The sequence below is a fragment of the Zalophus californianus genome, chromosome 5 (assembly GCF_009762305.2).
Source record: "Zalophus californianus isolate mZalCal1 chromosome 5, mZalCal1.pri.v2, whole genome shotgun sequence".
NCBI lineage: Eukaryota > Metazoa > Chordata > Mammalia > Carnivora > Otariidae > Zalophus > Zalophus californianus.
The window spans coordinates 128525300-128537446 of record NC_045599.1 but is presented as its reverse complement, the minus strand read 5'-3'; the positions used below and the strand labels follow the sequence as shown (position 1 = coordinate 128537446).

The 12147-nt window shown below is 43.3% G+C and overlaps 1 pseudogene; it reads left to right on the top strand.

The window, feature by feature from the left end:
* Positions 1-11141: 11141 nt before the first annotated feature.
* On the top strand, positions 11142-11539 carry LOC113929613 (annotated as a pseudogene).
* The last annotated feature ends 608 nt before the right edge of the window (positions 11540-12147 follow it).

Below are 12147 nucleotides of genomic sequence, written 5' to 3'. Positions count from 1 at the left end.
ATGTATGGGTCACATTAATAGGTCATCCATCCTCTCTAGTGTCTGGTTGGGTTTGGTCCATCATCAAAGGAGAATGGGGTGGAAGGGGGTCACTTCAGGCTGACTAGGTCTCTCATCACTGCCCCTCTCGAGGTGACTTCTATGTGGGTTTCTTCTTTTGGGTTCCAGTAACTGCTCTTTCCCCCACGTTTTGGCTGTGGACGGTAACAGTTCCTCCATTGTTACTAGGCCAGTGTTAGAGCATGGTGACCTTTGGTTTTCCTGTGCCTTTGCCCACGCCTTTATAAATAATCTGTCTTAATAAACACACTCCATGAATTAGCTTAATTTGCGTGTGTCTTTTCAAATTGGGAACATGACTGATAACAGGCAAATAGGATTAGCAGAGAGAACTAATACTGGGGGGAAAGCTCTGTTGCTTGGTCCCCTGGATTAAAGTCAAAGGAAGATCAGGGGAATGTCTTCAAACCTTTGCCTTTGACCTTGCAAAGAACTTTGTTCAGTTATTTTTGGTGTGTTTGTTCTCTGGGCGATGAGTGGCCTCTAAAAACTGTCATATCACTGATCAAAAACAACTGCTAAAATCAACTGAAAATCACCAATTTCCTAAGAAAGATAAGTTTTTCAAAGTTGGGTCCACCAATTTAATTAGGCAAACTCCTCTACGTGGGCCACAAGTTTTCACCATCTCAGTTCCAGAGAACCAAGGCTGTGAGGAGGAACATGAGAGAAGTGGCATGCTCATGTTGCTGTGCATATATGATGATCAGCCGCCTGCCACTGCACTGCGCACTTGCCTTCACGCGGAAGCGGTTCCCAGCACGCCCGGCTTCCGCAACTGTTTCCTGTGGCTCAGGCAAACAGAGGGAGGGGAGGATGTTTCAGAGGACAGGTATCTCCGGCTTTTTGAAAGGTCACATGATGCCACTTCGCTTTTACAAAAGACCTCCTTACTACCCGTTTTTGCTAACTCAAAGAAATTCAAAGAGGATTTTCACTTTTATGAAAAAAGACAAAAAGCAAAAACTGTGCTCAGGGTTCGTTTTGCAGCAAGCTCTCACAGAGGCAGTGAGCACCCGGAGCAGTGAGGGTGGCGCCACCCAGCGCCTTCCCTGGGAACTACATGCAACACCTCAGCGTCAAGCAGCCAGAGCTCCAAACTGTGTCTGTGAGCACCTGTGCTTTAGCTTGATAGATCTTGTGCATCTGTTGGCAAGATGTGTACTGAGGCATCAGTAAAGCCTAAGAGGTTATTTTTTGGGTCTGGGAATGCTTCACACTTTCTCCATTATAAATTAATGTTCCACATTTTTTCCATTCTTTGCTTTACGCCATTTTGGCTTATGAAAGATTTCATGGGAGTGTTCTCCTTAGCAGGGGAATCCTGTACTTGAAAGGCGGTGGGAGATGTTGGCTGCCTTGGAAAAATGGCCAGAGTAAATTGTCAAGGCAGGTATACAAGTTGGACATCAGACTTGTAGTCCCAAGTGTCAGGCCTGGAAGCCTTGACAATTCATCATGTGAGGTATCAGCTTTTGCCATAGACAGGTTTTTCTTCTCCTTGCCGTCTGCCGCACTGGTGCAAATCTCTCTACAGGGAAGGAATGCATTGAAAGCTACGGGAGTTGGCAATTTATAAAAGTGTTGGTGATAAGCAGGTCTTTGTTATGACCCTGCCAGTGTGGCTGAAGGCATGGATGGCTTTGGTGAACTTTGATATAGGTCATGGGTTATGGCTGGGCCCATCAGGGTTGGATTCCCATACCTGTGAATTGAAAGCTTTGCATATTTCACTTGTGTTTTTAATAGAACCTGGCACATCTTTAAATATAGGAATATTCTGTTGTGAGTGGCTCCTGAGGGGACAGCAGCAAATGTCATGGGCCATGTATTAATGCGGGGAGATTGTCTTTCTGTTGGCTGTGGATCTCATATTTGTGAGAGCTACATGCAAGGCATCTGGCCTCGGGTCTGTTCTATGGACCAATTTTAGCTAGTTGTTTTCCAGAATTCTCTTCCACTATTCCACTGCCCTGCTGATTCTGGGAGCTATGAACACTGAAAAGGCTTCAGAGACGTCCTTTGTAATCTAACTTGGATGTAGTTGGCGCCTGTTGTTATTATCAGACAAAGAAATCTCAAATAGAATCTTCTTGATGATAGTTGTTCTAACAGCTCTGGTGTATGGAGTTGCTTCAATTCATGCAGGAAGGCTCTTTGCAACAACTAGCACAATGTATTTATATGAAAATATATATCTTCATTTGTTCCCACCTCAATGTTTACAAATGTCCCATACAAGGGAGACCAAATTGCCTTCTCTGTGGCCTTGACAATTCTGCCAGACGACACTGGAAAAGTTTGTAGCATACAAAGTGCCTATTTCTTCTCAATTGGAGGTGCCATTCCAAAGGTCACAGAAGCCCTCGGTGAGAAGATCCTTGGGCACCACCTAGTGGCCATCTAGGGACTGCTCAAATTAATCTGTGGTGAAAAACGTGTCATCTCCAATTGGTTGTGGACCAATACTTTCGTAAAATACAACAAAAAATTACTAGAAAAGTTATATAAAAACACAAGTCACAATTTTTAATTAGTAGAGTCAACAAAGAATAACATTTTAATAAAGATAATCAGAACAAAAAGTAGGGAGAAAATAAAAAGTATCCATCGTTTACTGTAAATGTAAACAAAACTGAACAGAGCGTTAGGGTGGGATAGCTATCTCCCTGTGTTAAATGCCTAAATGGGGTTTTGGACAAATGCCATAGGTGCCAGTATTTTAGTTTTGCTCCAGATATTTGGTATAAACATGTACCAATATTTGCTCTGTATAAAAATTAAATTTTTTAGTGTGATAAATGAACTTGTTTTCTCACTTGTTCAAACTCTAATCTAGATTGAAAATTTATCTAATCTAGATTTATCTGATCACTTGTTAAAATTTATCTAGTCTAGTTAACTAGTTACTCACTGGGAATAATGTATATTAAGCTGTTTCTATGTTTTGTTTTTAATAACATACACAGTAGGAAAACCAGCTCACAGGGGCTAGTTTGAGGTGCTAATTTCTCACTTTTATGCAGATTGAAACAAGTCAAACAAGTTATAGTTTAAAAATCATCACCAATCCTTCACAAGTAGTCAATTCTAACAATATAGCTATAGTTAAAATTAATTATCTTTTGATGAAAGAAATGAATTCAAGATCCATTTCCATATTTTGATGGAAAATAAAATTCAAAACATTCTATCCAGTATCTGAAGTATTGGTAATTTTTGTTAAATTATAGTAAATGTTATTACAGACTGTGTAAGTTTTGTCTTTCCAAATTACAACTTTTGCTTTTGCCCTTAGATCTTATTTGCAACTGGAGAACATGTTGCATAAAACTATTAAAATCATTAAAACTACTGATGTTACCAGGCAAATAAGTAAATAAAGCTGTTCAAGTCCTATCTTTAAAAAGTAGGAACCAGCTTTTTTTTTTTTAAACTAAGAACTTGTTCCTGAGTTCAAACATTGTCAGTAAAATTCCCCTCTTGAGTAAACACTGTGTCTCAGCAAGAGATAATAATTGTTTATGATCAGCTTCTATATTATCACATAATAGAGAATTTATCATGTCAGAGCATTAGCTTTTATGTCATTCACAATTTTTGCTATGTAATAAACATCCTATTAGGATTATCTTTTTTTTTTTTTACTATAGCAAGATTTACGTGGGGAACTACAATAGGGTAAGGGGTAAAGGGGGATTGAACTCCAGGGATTTAGGGGAAGACAACAGCAACATACACACACACACACACACACACACACACACAGACAAAGAAAATTATAAAGCGAACGGGCAAAATGTTAAAGATTGGTGAATCTGGGTAAAGGGTATGAGGGAATTCTTTGTACTTGCAACTCTTCTGAAAAGTTGAAATTATTTCAAACTAAAAAAAAAAGAAAGAAAAAGAAAAAGATGATTATTGGACTGGGAAGTAACCAAATTGCCAAAATCTTCTGTCTACTTCATGATTGCAAGTATTATTAAATCCTTCAGAAAGGTAAAAATAAATAAATTAATTAATAAACAAGATAAATTACTTCCTATTTTAGCTAGTAGTATGGACCATAAATTTAAAAGAAAGTTAACTTGACTAAAAATTAAAATTATTGTTAAGATTACAAGTTGTCAAAAGAAACGCTTACGTTTTCTCAGAACTGCACATGCTTTAGTTTACAGCTGACAAAGCAGTGTCAGATAGTATATCCTCGAATATGGGAGGACTCCTACTCAGGACTCCTACTCAGCCCTGGCACACAGCTCGCCAGGGAGTGGGACAGCCCCCGAATGCTCCATGCCCTTTGTCACAGACCCAGTGCTTGCATGTGGCACCCATGTCAAGTTACTTTCGGTGTTCCTGGCACCCTCTTTCAATTTCTGTACTTAATTCATTTTGGACCAATGAACTGTGGACCACACGCTGGTTTGAGGGACACTGTAAGGAAAAAGTCTTCTGTTTTCTTTCTCTACACAACACACTCACATTTCTGGTCTCCAAGTATGTGGGGCTTCCCAACCCCTCCTCCCCCAAGTGATTCTCCAGTTCTCTGGACAACAGCTAGGTGTCCTCCAATGAAGTTCAGTTCTGACACTACCTGGAGATAGCATCAGACCTCGCAGGTCAAGGGCTCAGTCCCACAGGACCAAGCCCCTCCCTACTTCAGATGCTGCAAGTTTAAGTTGTCACCTGTGCTTCAGACAGTTTCTGTAATTTGCCAGAATGGCTCACAGACCTCAGGAGAAGAGTGTAGGTACTAGATTACCAGTTTATTATGCAAGGATATAACAACTTGGGAACAACAGGATGGAAGAGCTGTGTAGGGCAAGGTGTGGGGAATGGGAGCTCCATGCCCTCTCCAGACATACCGCCCTCCCCGAATCTCCACGTATTTACCAACCTGGAAGCTCTCCAAACCCCTGCAGTTAGGGTAGTTGGGGTTTTTTTATGGAGACTTCATTACTGTAGGCATGATCGGTTAAGTCATTGGCCATTAGTGATTATCTTAACTTCTCCCCTCTCCCCTCCCAGGAGGTGGGTGGGGGTAAGGGGGTAGGGCAGAAAATTCTTCTTCTCATTACATGCTTGGTTCCGTTGGCAGCCAGCCCCTGTCCTGAGGCTCTCCAGGAGCCCCCAGCCACCAGTCATCCCATGAACATTCAAAAAGACACTACTTCAGGGCGCCTGGGTGGCTCAGTTTTGGTTAAGCGTCTGCCTTCAGCTCAGGTCATGATCCCAGGGTCGTGGGATCAAGCCGCGCACCTGGCTCCCTGCTCAGCGGGGAGTCTGCTTCTCCCTCTCCCACTCCCCCCGCTTGTGTTCCCTCTCTCGCTGTCAAATAAAAAATAAAATCTTAAAAAAAAAAAGACACTTTCAGAGATTCCAGGTGCCAGGAAATGAGACAGACACCAAATATGTATTTCTTATGTCACAGACATCCTGTTGTTTTTCAAGTCTTTTCTGAATTTGGGACTTGATCTCGTAGCACAGCAATGTTAGGATTGCTAAGGAAGACTGCTTGGTGCATGAGAATAAAGACAAGAGTTGACCTAAAACTTTCGGAATTCATTTTACAAAGTCCTGGTGAATTTTTATTGTTGTTCCGTTTGCATCATGACAATACAATTATCCAGATGAAAAAGGAAATGAATCACAAAGACACTGTGTGCCCAACTTTCACTTTCTCCCAGCAGTCATTGGAATGCCGGCAATGACGTCTCTTGAAAGTACTGATCTAAACACAACCCAAAGTTGGTTTCTTCAACAGTGGGATTGCACGTTTCCCAGGGACACGAAGAAGGCTTGTCTAGGAGTGTTAGTGATCACTCGAATATTAGTGCCCACTTGTGTGGGACCAATCAGGATGTTTGTATAAATTTTTTTTCCCCTAGCAACAGTGAGCTGTTTGGGTAGATCGCGAGTTAACGTGACATCGAGTTTTGCAGGTGAGTGGAACAGAGGGTGAGGTGGCCAAGGGAGTTGAATGTTTGCAAGGGAGGATTTTAAGTGTTGGACGTGGGATAGAAGGTGGGTGAGGTAGGCAGACAGTATATGGTGCTGAGGGTGAGGGCGGGTGATGGATATTGGAAAAATGGTCATGCCAATAAGTTGGAGGTCTCAGTGAACTCAATGTTTGGAGTGGGACTTGGGGTCAATAAGCTATAGTTTGGATACTTCAGTTCAAGATTTACAAGGCGGCTGAGGAGAGGTGGAGGAAAATTTGTTTGAGATGAGTGGGCTGGGGAAAGGAGGGAAGAAGATATTGAATGAATGGAGTCGTCTTTGATGCGTGAAGAAAGGGTGACCAGAAGGTCAGTAAGTGACTGACACTAACGCAGAGGCTTAGTGAGGGATCAACAGACTTCAAAATCATCTGTAGTTTAAAAAACTTTTGTTTCTGAAATAATTTCAGACTTTAAGAAGTTACAAAAAATAGCACAAAGGATTGCTGTAAGCACCTCACTCAGATTCTTACGATGTTAATAAAAATGTCAAATCACAATATAATTGTCAAAATCAGGAAACTAACATCAATACAATATAATACATCGTCTTACAGACATGACTCAAATTTCACCATTGTCCCACCAATGTCCTTATTTTTGGTCCAGGTTCCAGTCCAGGATCACACACTCCATTTTCTCGTCATGTCTTGTTTCCTCTAATTTAAAGCACTTACTCAGTCCTTCTTGACCTTGACATTTGAGAAACATACTGGCCAGTTCTTTTGTAGGGTATCTCTGAATTTGGGTTGTCTTAATGTGAGTTGATGATTAAATTCAGGCTCTGCGTTTTTGGCAAAGATGTAGCCTTTTTAGTACATCTTATCCGGAGGTACATGATGTTTATTTGTCCCATTATTGGTGATAACTTTGACAGTTTGGTTAAGGGGGTGTCTGCTGGAGGTCTCCCGTGTTGTTTCCCCAGCGGAAGGAGGAATAATATGGGTGAGACAAGGAGAACACTTTGGAAGGAGCAAGGAGGCCTCTACCCTGCCTCGTGCCTCCGAGCTCCCCTGCAAGTGAGGGAAGCCCCAGCATCAGTAAAGAAGGCCACGGGGTAGCATCCTCAGAGGGTGTCTCGTTTCTGTTCAAACAGGGCCATGAAGGGAATGCTGGGAGGAGAGGGATTTGCTGACAGAAGCTGATTCCAGAGGGCCTCGGAAAGGATGGGAAATTGGGTGAGATGGGGCCAAGTGCAGAGCCGCCTGGGGAGTAGGAGTCCGTGATGACAGGCGGCCTGGGGGCTCGGCCTGCAGGTGGTGGCCCAGGGGACAAGGCCTGTTGGACTTGGTGGGCGCAGGCTCATGGCCACGTGACCCGAGAGCTCATCGGAGGTGTGGAATTCGGGCCCAACTTCAGGCACTGAGGAGCAGAATCGACAGTTTTCACAAGACGCCCGAGGGGTTTGTAAACCTCTCAAAAAGCACTGTCTCAGCGGACGGGGAGCAACCGCGCCCGCATCGCTGGCATTGCTGATGTCCCCCGCCCGCGACCCCCACCGCCGCCAGCCCGGTGCAGCCCCGCGGCTGCAAGCGGTCTGCGCCTCCGGATGCTGAGCGAAGGAGCTCGCGGTGGGTCAGCCCTACCGTGAGGCTTGGCACTCGTTCACGGAAGCTCAGCCTAGAAGAAGCTGTTTCTTTAGCCCTCTCAGTGATTCTGAGATATAGATCCACAAACAAATCTCTTTCTACCTAAACCGAGTGGGCCGGATTCTGTTGCCTAGCACTACGAAGCTTGCGCAGCACACGTGTCCCCTGGAAGTGGGTAGTTAGGACAGTGCTCCACGGGAGGTGCAGGAGGAAGCCACCTGCGTGTGGGTCTGGCTTCACGGATTTTCTCCTCGCGGGACCACAGCCAAAGGGAATTGAGAGGTGGGATCTAGCAAATTCACAGGCTGGAGACCATGAGACTCCGCCCAGGAGCTGACCTCACTAACTGTTGTGAGCTGAATGTGTCCCCCCAGTATTCAGATGTCCAAGTCCTAACCCCCAGGGTGGCTGTATTTGAAGATGGAACTTCTAAGGAAGTAAGTCAGGTTAAAGGAGGTCATCAGGGTGGGCCCTTGATCCAACAGGATTGGTGTCCTTATAAGAAGAGGGACCAGAGCTCCCTCGAGCTTGAGTGCTCTCTCTCTCTCTTTTTTTTTTTTTTTTTACAGATAAGAGGTCATGTGAGCGCCGAGAGAGATATAAGCTAGGAGGAGAGGTCTAGGAATGAAACCTGCCTTCCTAACACCTTGATCTTGGACTTTCCAGCCTCCAGAACTGTGAGAAAGAAATGTCTGTGGTTTAAGTCCCCCAGTCTATGGGATTTTGTTATAGCAACCCAAGCTGACCAGTACAATTACTCTAGCTGTCCCCGCACATGACTTTCTGCAGATTCAACACTGTTTATGCTGCACAATGAGGTCTTTGTTATAGTGAATAATGAATAATATGGTTCCATATTGTATTTTCAGTAGGTAAAGATTTTGTTACAGAATTGATAAACATATACACCAAGATTTTATATACATATATAACATATCATATATAATATAAAATAAATATATGTATATATAATATGGTGTATGTAAATATAATTTATGTATATATTTATTTTAATGTCAACAAGAAGCGTACTAAACCTTGGGTGAAAATGTCAGGAGTTGGGGGGTGGGACGAGCTGTTCACCAGAGACAGACACGCCTGCTCGCTACAGGGTAGTCTGTCTCTGACTTCTCACAGCGGAGTCTGGATTTGCCTGTGTGGCTTTAATGATCTGTGAATAGCATTACACAGGTTGCATCCTTTTGCATCAGATGTCTCTCCTTCAGCATTTGGCTCGTGAGATCCGTCCCTGTTGTCATGTATGGTTCTAAGATGGCTCACTTTCATTGTGTTCGTATTCTGCGTGCCATCTCTGCATATTGTTAATGTTTAACATGGGCAGTTCTGTCTAAACCTACTTCCTCTTATATGTACAGCGTGGGTAAATCTTCCTTGACGTTTGCCCGTCTTGTTTAGTATCTATTTATCTTGCTTCCTTCGAATGACAGTTGAATGGTTGGGTATTCTTTCCCTTCCTTCTTCTGTATACCAGCAGTGTGTTTTCCTTGTGCAGGACAAGGTCAGGTCTTTTGGCACCAAGTGCAGCCATTGGTGGAGATCCTGGTCTTTTTTTCTCTTCTGAGCCATTAAAATGTTCTGTCCGGGGTGTATTTCACACAGCCGTTGGTGTGTCCCACCCCAGTGGGCATAAGCTCAGTCCCCTGACTCAACCTATTGCTCTGGATGAGCTACGGCAACACTTCCTGCTTCGGTTTTTAACTTCAACGGATGCAGGGGAAGTAAATACGTAGACAATATGGATTAAACAAAATTGTGGACACTCATTCTAGTCAAAGATCGTAAGATGTTCATTATTTTGCCAGAAGATGGTAGCAAAGTTACAATCAGATGTTGGGTAAAACATTTCAACACTCAATGAAAACCAACCAAGCCAAATAAAAACAAAAAATGGAAACAAACTAGGAAAATGATAAAATGGCACCTGCTTATTGAATATGTAATTTTTACGTTATAATCCTATTATTGGAACTCAGTATTATTAGAAGAAAAAATGTACAAAATAAAGACAATTCTTACCTCATAAGTTTGATGAAATAAATGATTCTAAAAAAATTCTTGAAGAGTCCAAAATCTTTATCAAACTAAATTTCTACCTTCTCAATAGTATTTGCTACTGAATTAAGAGATTGGAAATGAAAACGGTAAAGTAATAAAGTTCACAACATGCTATAAATTTTCACAGTGGTATCCCATTTGGTATCAAGTTACATTATTCAACATGTTCTCCAACAGGAAAAGGTGTGGAAAGAAACTCAGATCTAATAACTAAAATGTTTTCTATTGAGACGATGATGATTAATTTATGAAAATTAAAGTAGAAAATGAGATGAGGAGAACTGAAACAGATACTTTTCTTGCTCCTTTCTTGCCCTCCTGTTCAGGATATTTTCAACATTCCTTCATTTCCTTTCCCACTCTTGCCTACCTAATGAACCCCCCAGTTCATTCATTCATTCGTTCATTCCTTATTCTTCATTGAGTCTAACATATGCCAGGTACGTTCTAGATGCTACGGAAATCACAGTGACAAAGGCAAATAAGGACTCTGCTTTGGTTATAGTCATGCTAGTGTATCACTAGTTGTCAACAGACTGAAACAGAAAATTTTGTCTTTAAGATTTCCAGAGGCTAAGCCTGTCACCTAAAACCTTATATGACATGAACTTTGAAAAAATTTTATGAAGCCTCGTCTCTTTTTGCTGTCAATCAACAAGCAAGTTCCTATTGAAGATACGATTGTCTTCTAGACATGAATGCAAGAACCAGCTCCTCACGGGGTCTTTCCTTTTACTTGTTAAGATTTTTCAAGGCTGGTCTATTTGGCATGGGTTTTGGCTAGCAGGGTAGGGATGAGAAATGCCTTTGAGCTAGGTAAAAACACAGAAGTGGAGTTGTTGAGAAAAAGTGCACCAAAGTTTTAGAACAGCCTATCTCAAAGGATGACTTCCTAAAATGCACTTTTCCTGCTCTATTTCTCTAACTTTCGTAAGCACCCTGTGGGCCGACCCGTGAAAGCGACACTGGATCCAAGAGTCCCTTCTCTCACCTGCCTGTGGGATCTGCTTTGTGTTTGAACGTGGAAGCCGGGGGAGATCACTGTGCTTTCCTGAGACCAACAATCCCATTTTTAGAAGTCAGGAAGTTTTCAAGTGACTCTCCATACATTGAGCTGTAGTTAGTTGCTCCATAAGGTCACCCTCGCTTGATACTTTGAGAGCTAAAAGGGAAAGATCTACTTTTCTTTTCACATGAGGAAATTCACATGTTGGGAAACCCATGGACACGCCAGGTGAAATCCACTCGACGTTCTCCCAGGGTGCTAGAGTCTCCACTGCGCTCCTCCTCCACCGCCTCTTCCTCCCGCGGGAAGCTCCAGGCGGCCGCACGTGCCGCCCAGCCCAGGCTCCTCCCCTCCCTCCCCCGACCCCCCTGCCCGGGAGCGGCCAGGAGCTGCTTTCCTCCGCCCGCGGAGATGGCGCTCGACCCCACAGGGCAGCATCTCAGACAAGTCGAAAAGGATGTTTTGATTCCTAAAATAATGAGAGAAAAAGCCCGAGAGATGTTCTGAACAAGTTCAAGATTTTACCAAACGTTGCAAGGACTCTGGAATCCTTATGGTAGTAAAATGCCGGAAAGAAAATTCTGCATTGAAAGAATGTCTAACTGCTCATTATAATGATCCAGTCTTTTATGAAGAATGCAAAATGGAATACCTGAAGGAAAGGGAAGAATTCAGAAAAACTGGAATTCCTGCCAAGAAAAGGCTACAGAAACTTCCCACAAGCATGTAGGCAAATACTCAGATACTTAGCCCTGATACTCATGGAAATCATTATCACCTAAAATAATGGACTCAAGGAAGTGTTTGCTTTATCCTAAATTATGGAAATAATAAAGATTTCCTTTTAAATTTCAAAAAAAAAATGCTGGTGCATTTCTCCCTGAGACCCCCTTGCTAATTGTAGCCATCACCACCTTGTTGGCCTTCTGGGGGCCTTGTCTCCCAACCTATGGGGGGCCACATCCGTACCAACACTTCCTGCTCCTGCTGTCAGTCCTTAATTGCCCATAGACAGCCAAGACCAAGAGCAGTTACTTCCCATGGCTCCCACCTTTTTTGGTACACACAGTGATTTGCAACAATGTCTTTTGTTTACTCTCTGGAAGCCACCTGCCCATCTGATCCTCCCAGGAGGGCAAGGAAAGAGGGCATGTGCAAAGATTTTATCCAAACCCCGTTCTCTTTCAAATTCTGTCTTGCTCCCACCCTCCTTGCGGCTTGTGGCCGAGGCGCCCCCCCCCCCCCCCCCCCCCCCCCGCAGAGCGTGGTTTCCCCCTCAGGCTTGGAGGTGCTGTCGCTCTCTGGGGTTCTGGGGAGATGGGAGCCAGAAGTGTGGGAGGCAGCGAGGTGGCTGGACTGTGTCCTTGCCACCCTCCCCCACATTCTCAGTCACATCATAGTGACTTCTTTTCTTGAT